The following is an 8099-nucleotide window of genomic DNA, read 5'->3' as shown; positions in this document are numbered from 1 at the left end:
GACGATGCTATTTGGGCGCCAAATTATAATCCTCTAGTGCATCGAAGATGGGATGGCTCCAACTCCATGGATCCATTCTCTTCCCAGCAATAGATTGTAGTTTGCCTTCGTTTCCACAATCATGAAAATTGTGGACCTAATGACCGTCCCCACAGTCAATTCGACTTGGATAGCCCCCATGGTGGAACCTACTTTGCCTTCATAATTGGTTAACACCATATTATGAGGTTTGGAATCAGTATCATATTTGCCAATTTTCACCAACATGCGGTAAGGCATCAAATTCACAGTCGCTTCATAATCTACCAATATTTTATTAACTGAGATGTTTTCAACTTTTTCGGTGATGAAGAGGGGCTTCAGGTGGCTCTTCATGGCTTCAATGGGTCTTTCAAAAAAAAAGTATTTTGCTCATCGACACAGCCATTGTTCGTTACATAGTAACAGACCGGCTTGTGAGCGGTCATTTCCTTCTCGATGATACTGTCATTATCATCGACTTCAGTGATCCAGTCAAGTTCTCTGGGCATTAATGATACTACTCCGACTAAAATGCCTAAGGAATCCTCCGAACCAAAGTCAAAGTTGTCAGTTAATAATTCATCTTTGGCAACCACCTGATTTTCTCCGGCCGTCTTACATGGAATCTTGGTATCTCTTTTGGTGAAGTTTGGGCCATCCTTTTTCTTCACCATCACGTTGGTACTTGATTCAACTTGGTCCATCTCACCAGCTTCTCTTTTGGCTTTTCTCCTTCTTTGTTCTCTTCTCCACTGAGATCTCATCATAGGATTCTTTCCTTTATAGTTTTCGGACAGATGTGAAGTCCTTTTATCGGACCGAAATTCCTGGCGTTAAGCCAGCGACGAACCTCTTTCGACCTCAAAGTTCTGCCACTTTCCATGACCGTGTTTCCTGCCATCAGTTTGCTTGACCCACTTTCCATTTGATCCATCGATGCTTGGCTTAAAGATCATAGCTTTGAAATTTCGTCCAGCTTGCTTGGTTTCGCTCAGCTTCACCATGGGGCGCCTAGGATCAGGATATCTCCTGGGATTGAAAAACCTTTCTGGCTTACCCACTTGATTATTTTGGATGGCTTTATGGCCATCTTTGTGATTCACTCTCCTAACTCCTTCCAGATTCTGAGCTGCCTTTTTGTCGAAGACAGAACTGCACCTGGGGCATAACATAACTTCCGATTTCTTTTTCTGATACCTTCGGAGGAAGTCCGACAGTGTTTCTTCCTCCTGAGGTAAGGCGACCTTGTTATACTCCTCTTGTCGACATTCATCATCGACCTCCATGGAGATTTCTCGAGATAACTCCACTATATTAACTTTAATGTGGATATCCTCAGTAATATCCAACCTTTGGAATTGTTTTTGAAGGTCGTTAGTGGCCTTGTCCATCTGAATGAAATTATCAGCGGTCTCTTTAGTGATCATCATTAACTTTGAATTTCCAGCACCCTCGACATCTAAGACTTCAACAATTTCTTTTGTTGACATCCGCTGTATCCTTTTGGGAGAAATCGCCAAGAGGCGCTTGCTCGAAGTACTCATGAACTCTAGCCATGACAGGCCCATTGACAAAATCTTTAGTGACTTTGGTCATACAGAAATCATCAGCGACTTCAATGAGGTTCACCTCTTCTATCTCAATATAATGAGCCTTAGCTATCTGTAGAGGATCGGAGTCGATATTCATCTGGCCATGTGTCTTGTCACCGGACTTGAGTCTTCTTTTCTGGATGACACTCTGCACACGATCCCTGAAAAGAAAACATTGAGACGTTTTATAACCCAAAAAACTATGGTATTTACAAAACCCTCGTTTCTTTCTTTGTTCTAAAGGAGGTACTTTAGCACCCAAAGGTACTATCATTTGACCATCTTTGACTAGTAAGTAAAAAATTTCGTCACATTTTGTAACATCGAACATATATGTTTTCTTAGGAAACCTGTCATTCTTTTCAGGTTCGCCAGGATTTTTTCCGTTCGAAGGCGCTAAAACTTTGCACGCATATGGTGGCCCTTGTGTCAATTCAGCAAGGTCGATCTCATTGTCGTCGAAGTCTGGAACTTCATGACATGAACCTTCGTCATCTTTCCTGAAATCGACATAGGCTACCCTTTTACCTTTGTTCGTCCTAGCCTTTTCTTCTTTTAAACGTTCTACCTGTCGAACTCTGTCAGCCAATTGGGCCATATCCCTTAGGTATTGAGTATCCAATTTCTTTCTAACCGAATAGTCAAGACCCCCAGCGGCCATTTCGACCAGTTCATGCTCTGGTACTTGCGTAAAACACATGGCTTTGAGTATTCGAAATCTGTTCAGATAGTCATCGATTGGCTCAGTGAATTTTCATCTGGCACTAGCCAACTCTTTCAAACTTATCTTTGTTTGCCCCATGTAGAACTGTTCATGGAACATTCTTTCCAGTTGGTTCCATGAGTGGATCGAATTTTGGGGCAAAATTGTGAACCATGTGAAAGCATTCTTTGTAAGAGAACTTGGAAAAAATTTCATCCGAAGGCTCTCATTATTTTACATATATCCAGCCTCGATTAAATATCTAGCCACGTGTTCAACATTAGACTCAGTAGTATCCCCAGCAAACTTGGTGAATTTGGCCCTCAGGTGTGCTTCCGCTTGTAAGATATACTCTGCTAAAGGCGACGTATAATTTGGTCTTCTAAGGCCAAAATTTACCCGATTTCGAACCATAATTCTTTCGACTATAGCTACTAGGTTATTATCTGCTGCCACATCATCATGTCGAACTTGACGTATGATATCATCAATATTTTGATTCTTATTTACCATTAACACCCTTGGTTCCCTGGGTACATGTGGTTCAATCCTAGGGGCTACTACTACTCCCCCTTGGTTTTATGGGATCTGGTTAACGGTGAGGTCTTCCTCAAATGTGGGCTCTTAATTCTCTCTTACCCAATCCCTAGGAAGGGGATGCTAGTGCTGAGGTATACCAAGAAACTCAGACATTCGAGCCACTTCTACTGTCATTTGTTGATTCGACTGAGTCATATTCTGAATCAGAGGATTTAGCACAATGGTCAAAGTTTGAGTTAACATTTGGACCATTTCATGATTGCTTTCGTCCATCTGTTGCCTCCATGCCGCCACAGAATTATTAGTAAGAGTAGGTAGTTGTGATGGGCGTCTCAGACCTAACGATTGATTGGTTCGACCCACGTTTATTCCAGACCCTTGCACCAGTGAAATTATGTTAACCGCCGGTTCCGAAAAAGTAAAACCCATGTTTTGTAGATTAGCCATCACTGAAGTTGGTATTCCATACGGCTGCTCTCGGCCACTAAATGGTATTAAGAAACCAGGGGGCACCAACGACCTATTTGGGATATCCCTAATTGGTGAAGGAGTGTGAGGAGGTCCCCTAGGCCCAATGTAAGTTAAAATTGGTTCAGAATGGGAGATCGAATGCGTAGGCATCGAACTCACCAAAGACAGAACTACTTCGGACGCATGCGTTGTGGCCGTGTTTGCCCCTATCAAAGAAGAAGGGGATGCTATGTTGCTAGTTGATGGATTTTGAGAATTTTGAGTGTCTGGCGGATTCATATTCGCCATCCTCGTATGGGATTCTCTCCCTGTTCGTCGTTCGTCGTTTATGGCTATTTTACCACTTCTTAAAAGCATACAACGAATCTTTTCCCAAACAAAACTTAGCAATCAAAATCTCTCACGATACGTGACGTTAGCACCGGTCCCACTGGGCATGCAAATTTGTTTACCTTGAAATTTGGTAAACAATCGCTGATCTTCCAAATTTCTAAATTTGGTTGCTCGCAGGATCAACCAGATTGATCCTAGGACATGTGCTAAGTGTCTTGTAAACGTGGTAGTGACAAATAATCAAGACTAAACGTCAGATCAGAGTTTGAAAGAAAATTAAGGACAAAGGGGACTTGAATGAAAAAGATCTTAAATCGACGTTTAGAACTAGTAAAGAAAAATGAAGTAAACGACAGGAATTATAAAGGATTTAAAATGGTAAAGTAAAGTTTGCAAGTACCAGAATCTTAAGACTGTAAAGTAAACGTTGAATGTAGGGAAAGGAACGAAAGGATCTTAAAATTGCAAATGACAAAGTAAAAATAAAATGTTTGAAAGGAAGAAGCAAGGAAGTATGTTTCTGGAAAGAAAGTAAAGACAAATTTATATTGCTTTGAAATAACTAACAATGGTGTAGACAACATACATTCTGCATTTTACAATTCTTCTTCACACGAATACTTAGTAAATTTGCAGATTTTGTACACAATTTGACACACACTTTTCTAACACTACGATCTTATATTTATACTGAATCGAAATAACCTCTTTGATGGTCCTTCAATCACGTCGATACACATGGCGCCCTGCATGCGCGCATTCGTTCATCCTGCTCCACGTGTGCTCTTGCGGTTTCTGACGAAGGTGAAATTCCCTCCTTTATTTAAATTTTGAATCTTTCATCGAAAGCCGTTTTTAACCGCTCCTCTAAAGAACTGTTTCGAAATTTTAGCTATGAGCTTGATCTTTATCCAACTAGCCAAGTCGATTCACCTCCAACTGGTTGAATATTACTTCCTGGTCGAAACCAGCTGTGCATATTTTCCAATTTTGGTAATTTAGGGTGAGCGTCGAAAAAATGAGCTAACAATTAAGCAAAAGTAAAAAAAGTTAAAGGAGAAATTTACTCAAAAAGGTGTTGATGAAGATGAAAAATATTGAATGTAGTAAGTGGAGTGAGTTGGGGTTGGAAAATTTGAAGTAGAGGTAGTGTCGATCATTGAAAAAAGAACTCCAAGAATGTTGCTTATGAATTTTCAATTAATTATTTAATTGAAAATTTGAAGAAGGAGAAGAGGGATGAGTCTTATGTAACGCCCCTAATTTTCAATTAATTATTTAATTGTTTTTATCTATTTATTTTTGAGTGTTGGTGAATTTATATGATTTATTTGATAATTATGGGATTATTAGATTTTATTTAATTAAAATAATAGAAAATAAGGAACTAGGAATTTTGGGGTGACAATTGAATTAATGAGAAAATTAGAGTATAAGGGTGGAATAAGGAAAAGTGAAGGGGAAAGTGTAGAATTATTATAATTAAAATAAAATTAAATAAATAGAAAAGTGAGGGAATGAGGAGTTTTAGGTGAGATAAGTGAAATTGGAAAATGGAGAAAAAGACAAGGAACTCTAAAGTGAGATCTAGAAAGGATGAGCCATAATCAAAGTTTGGATTCTTTGTCGAAAAATTAAGGTAGGAGGAATTACTCTAATATTGGTGTCAAGTGCATGAAAGGTAGAGAGGGATCATCACCCTCATCTAGTTTTTTCTCCTACTTTCACCATCGTTGATGTTTATGTGTTCTTTTAAAAATGTTTGTGTAAAACATACTGTAATTGCTGTGAATAACATGAATTTCGTGTATTATTTTATTATTGATTTTCGTATGCCTATGTATGTGCTAATTGATTGAGTTGCTGTTCATGTGTATGTTTTTGGCATTATGATCATAACCTTAGATTCATGATAAGAGATGAATTAAGTGTTTAATCAGTGAATATATGACGTATGAGTCATGGTATGATATGTATATGTTGTCTTATGTTCTAATAGGGTGATTGGGGGTTAAAACTGGAGCTTCAATAGGGCTTCATTGGTGGAATCACATTTCTGATTTTTGCTGTCCTGGACGTCTTCGCTCAGCGTGGACGAAGCCTCTCTTGGCGAGCCTTTTCTTAATGAAGGAGAGTCTCGCTTAGCAAGCAGTAACATCGCATAATGCTATTTTTGATTCGAATTTTCAGGTTGTCTCCGATTCTAGTGTCCCTTTGTTGTTGTTTTGTCGTATTTTATGAAATGGTGAATATAATTGGCATGCCTTAAGTGTTATGTGGATACTTTATTTGATGTATGATCATATGTTGTTGAAATGTGTGTATAATTAAAATATGAGTTGTAATTATATGTTATTGATGTTGAGATGTGTAATTCAGAGTGAGAACTATTGTGACTACCTTATGTGATGTTGTATATGGTTAAAAATGGAACTAGTGGTGTCGTTGCACCTGCATGCTGTTTTTTTATATGTTATGCATCATGTGTGTTGAGTTGAGAAGTGACAAGTCGTTGGTTCAAAAGAGGGGATCAATGATGAGTTTGGATTCGCAGAGGAATTAGGTTCGAAGAGGAACCATAGAGAGTGGATGAAAATCAGTAACATAACTCTGATGTCCATAAAATGGTATCACATGCACTGAGTTGAGGTGTTAGTCGTATTACATACATAAATGCATTGTCAATCATTTGGTTGAAGTGAATGAATTATGTGTTTGTTAATTGTGTGAATATACTACCCTTGCTATGTTTTGCACCACTAATATATTTGAGCGTGTTCTCACCCTTCTTTTGTTTGTTTGTGGTGTTTTGTATGCAGGGATGGAGCCACGTGTGGTGGTAAGGGGGCATGTGCTCCCACTATATTTTCAAGAAAATTTTAACATTATTATATATTCATATAACAATTGATAAAAAAATTATTTATTTTAAATATAATAATCTATCAAATAATCGAAAGTGTATTTTGCTATGAATTTATAATTTAAAATCATATGTAAAATTATATGATATATATGCAAAATTACATCAATTTTAAATTATTTTTGTGTAATAGATTGGTCATTTAAGTTTTTATGTGTAACAACTCGGTCCTTTAAGTTATCAAACATGTGCACCGTTAGTTTTTTTTATCGGTGTGAATGTGTAAATTATGGATGCAACTATTTTAAATGGTTGTGAAAATGATGAAGTGCAATCAGAAATACAACCGTCACAAATTTTTAAATGTTCTAAACCTGAAGAAAAAGATTTGAAACCAAGTTGTTATAAAAAAAAATTAAATGATCAATTTATTACACAAAAATAATTTTAAAGGATGTAAATATATGAATAATTGTTTAGAATTCCATTTGTGAATTATTTATTTTAAAAGTTAGTTTTAAATTTAAAATGTGTTCGGTTAAAATATAGTTAAATTGATTTTATATTTAATTTCAAAATAATATTTTACTAAAAGTGTTTTAAAAATATTTCTTTATATATTTTTATTTTAATACTAAGATATCATAATGAAAAATTACAATCGACTACTCATATCATCGTCAATTACTTATATATAAAAGTAGATAGATAAATATTGTTGGGGATGATAAAACAAAAAAGATTACATGAATAAAAATTTAAATTTTATTAATATTTTTTAAGATGAATTTTATAATATAATATACATTTATAATTTTAAATTCTATTCGTCATAGATATATTATGCTACAAATTCATAAATTAATATATTGTCTCCTAGAACATAAATTTTTTAACTCCGTCTCTGTCTATATATTGGGGTACAAATACTCATGATGAGCAATAATTTCCATGAGTTGGAAGATAACATTGGGGCTTTTCTTCGTTTATTTATCATTTTTTGTTATTTAGTTTTCGGTTGCTTTGATATGTAACATTGGGAACATGTCGTTATCATTGTTTGAGTTATTGTTGGTGCAAAGGTAGAATGAATGATGAACGGAAATATTCTATTAAGAGAATGACGGCTACTAAACATGATAAAAGTTACAATGATTGTCACCCTATTTATAAGCTAAAACTAGGGTTACTAGAATAGGATAAAATACTAAAATACCCTCTAACAAACTTAGGGGCTAAGAAAATAGTACAACTAATAAATATGAATTACTTCTAATACCATCCCTTAATTCATATTCCATCAAAATTTGTAACACCAATTCCATCCCTTAATCTGAGAAATTGATCAGTCTTGATAGCTTTCGTCAGAACATCTGCCAACTGTTTCTGAGTGCTGCAGTGTACAACTTCTAACACTCCCCTCTGAACTTGATGTCTCAGAAAATGGTACTTGGTCTCAATGTGCTTGCTTCTCCCATGCAACACTGGGTTTCTGGCAAGATTGATTGCAGACTTGTTGTCAATCATCAGCTTCAGAGGTTTGTTTACTTTAATCTTCAGATCCTGCAATAGATTC

This window comes from Lathyrus oleraceus, chromosome 6 (genome assembly GCF_024323335.1).
Source record: "Lathyrus oleraceus cultivar Zhongwan6 chromosome 6, CAAS_Psat_ZW6_1.0, whole genome shotgun sequence".
Lineage (NCBI taxonomy): Eukaryota > Viridiplantae > Streptophyta > Magnoliopsida > Fabales > Fabaceae > Lathyrus > Lathyrus oleraceus.
The sequence above is the reverse complement of the archived record's forward strand: the minus strand, read 5'-3'. Positions refer to the sequence as shown.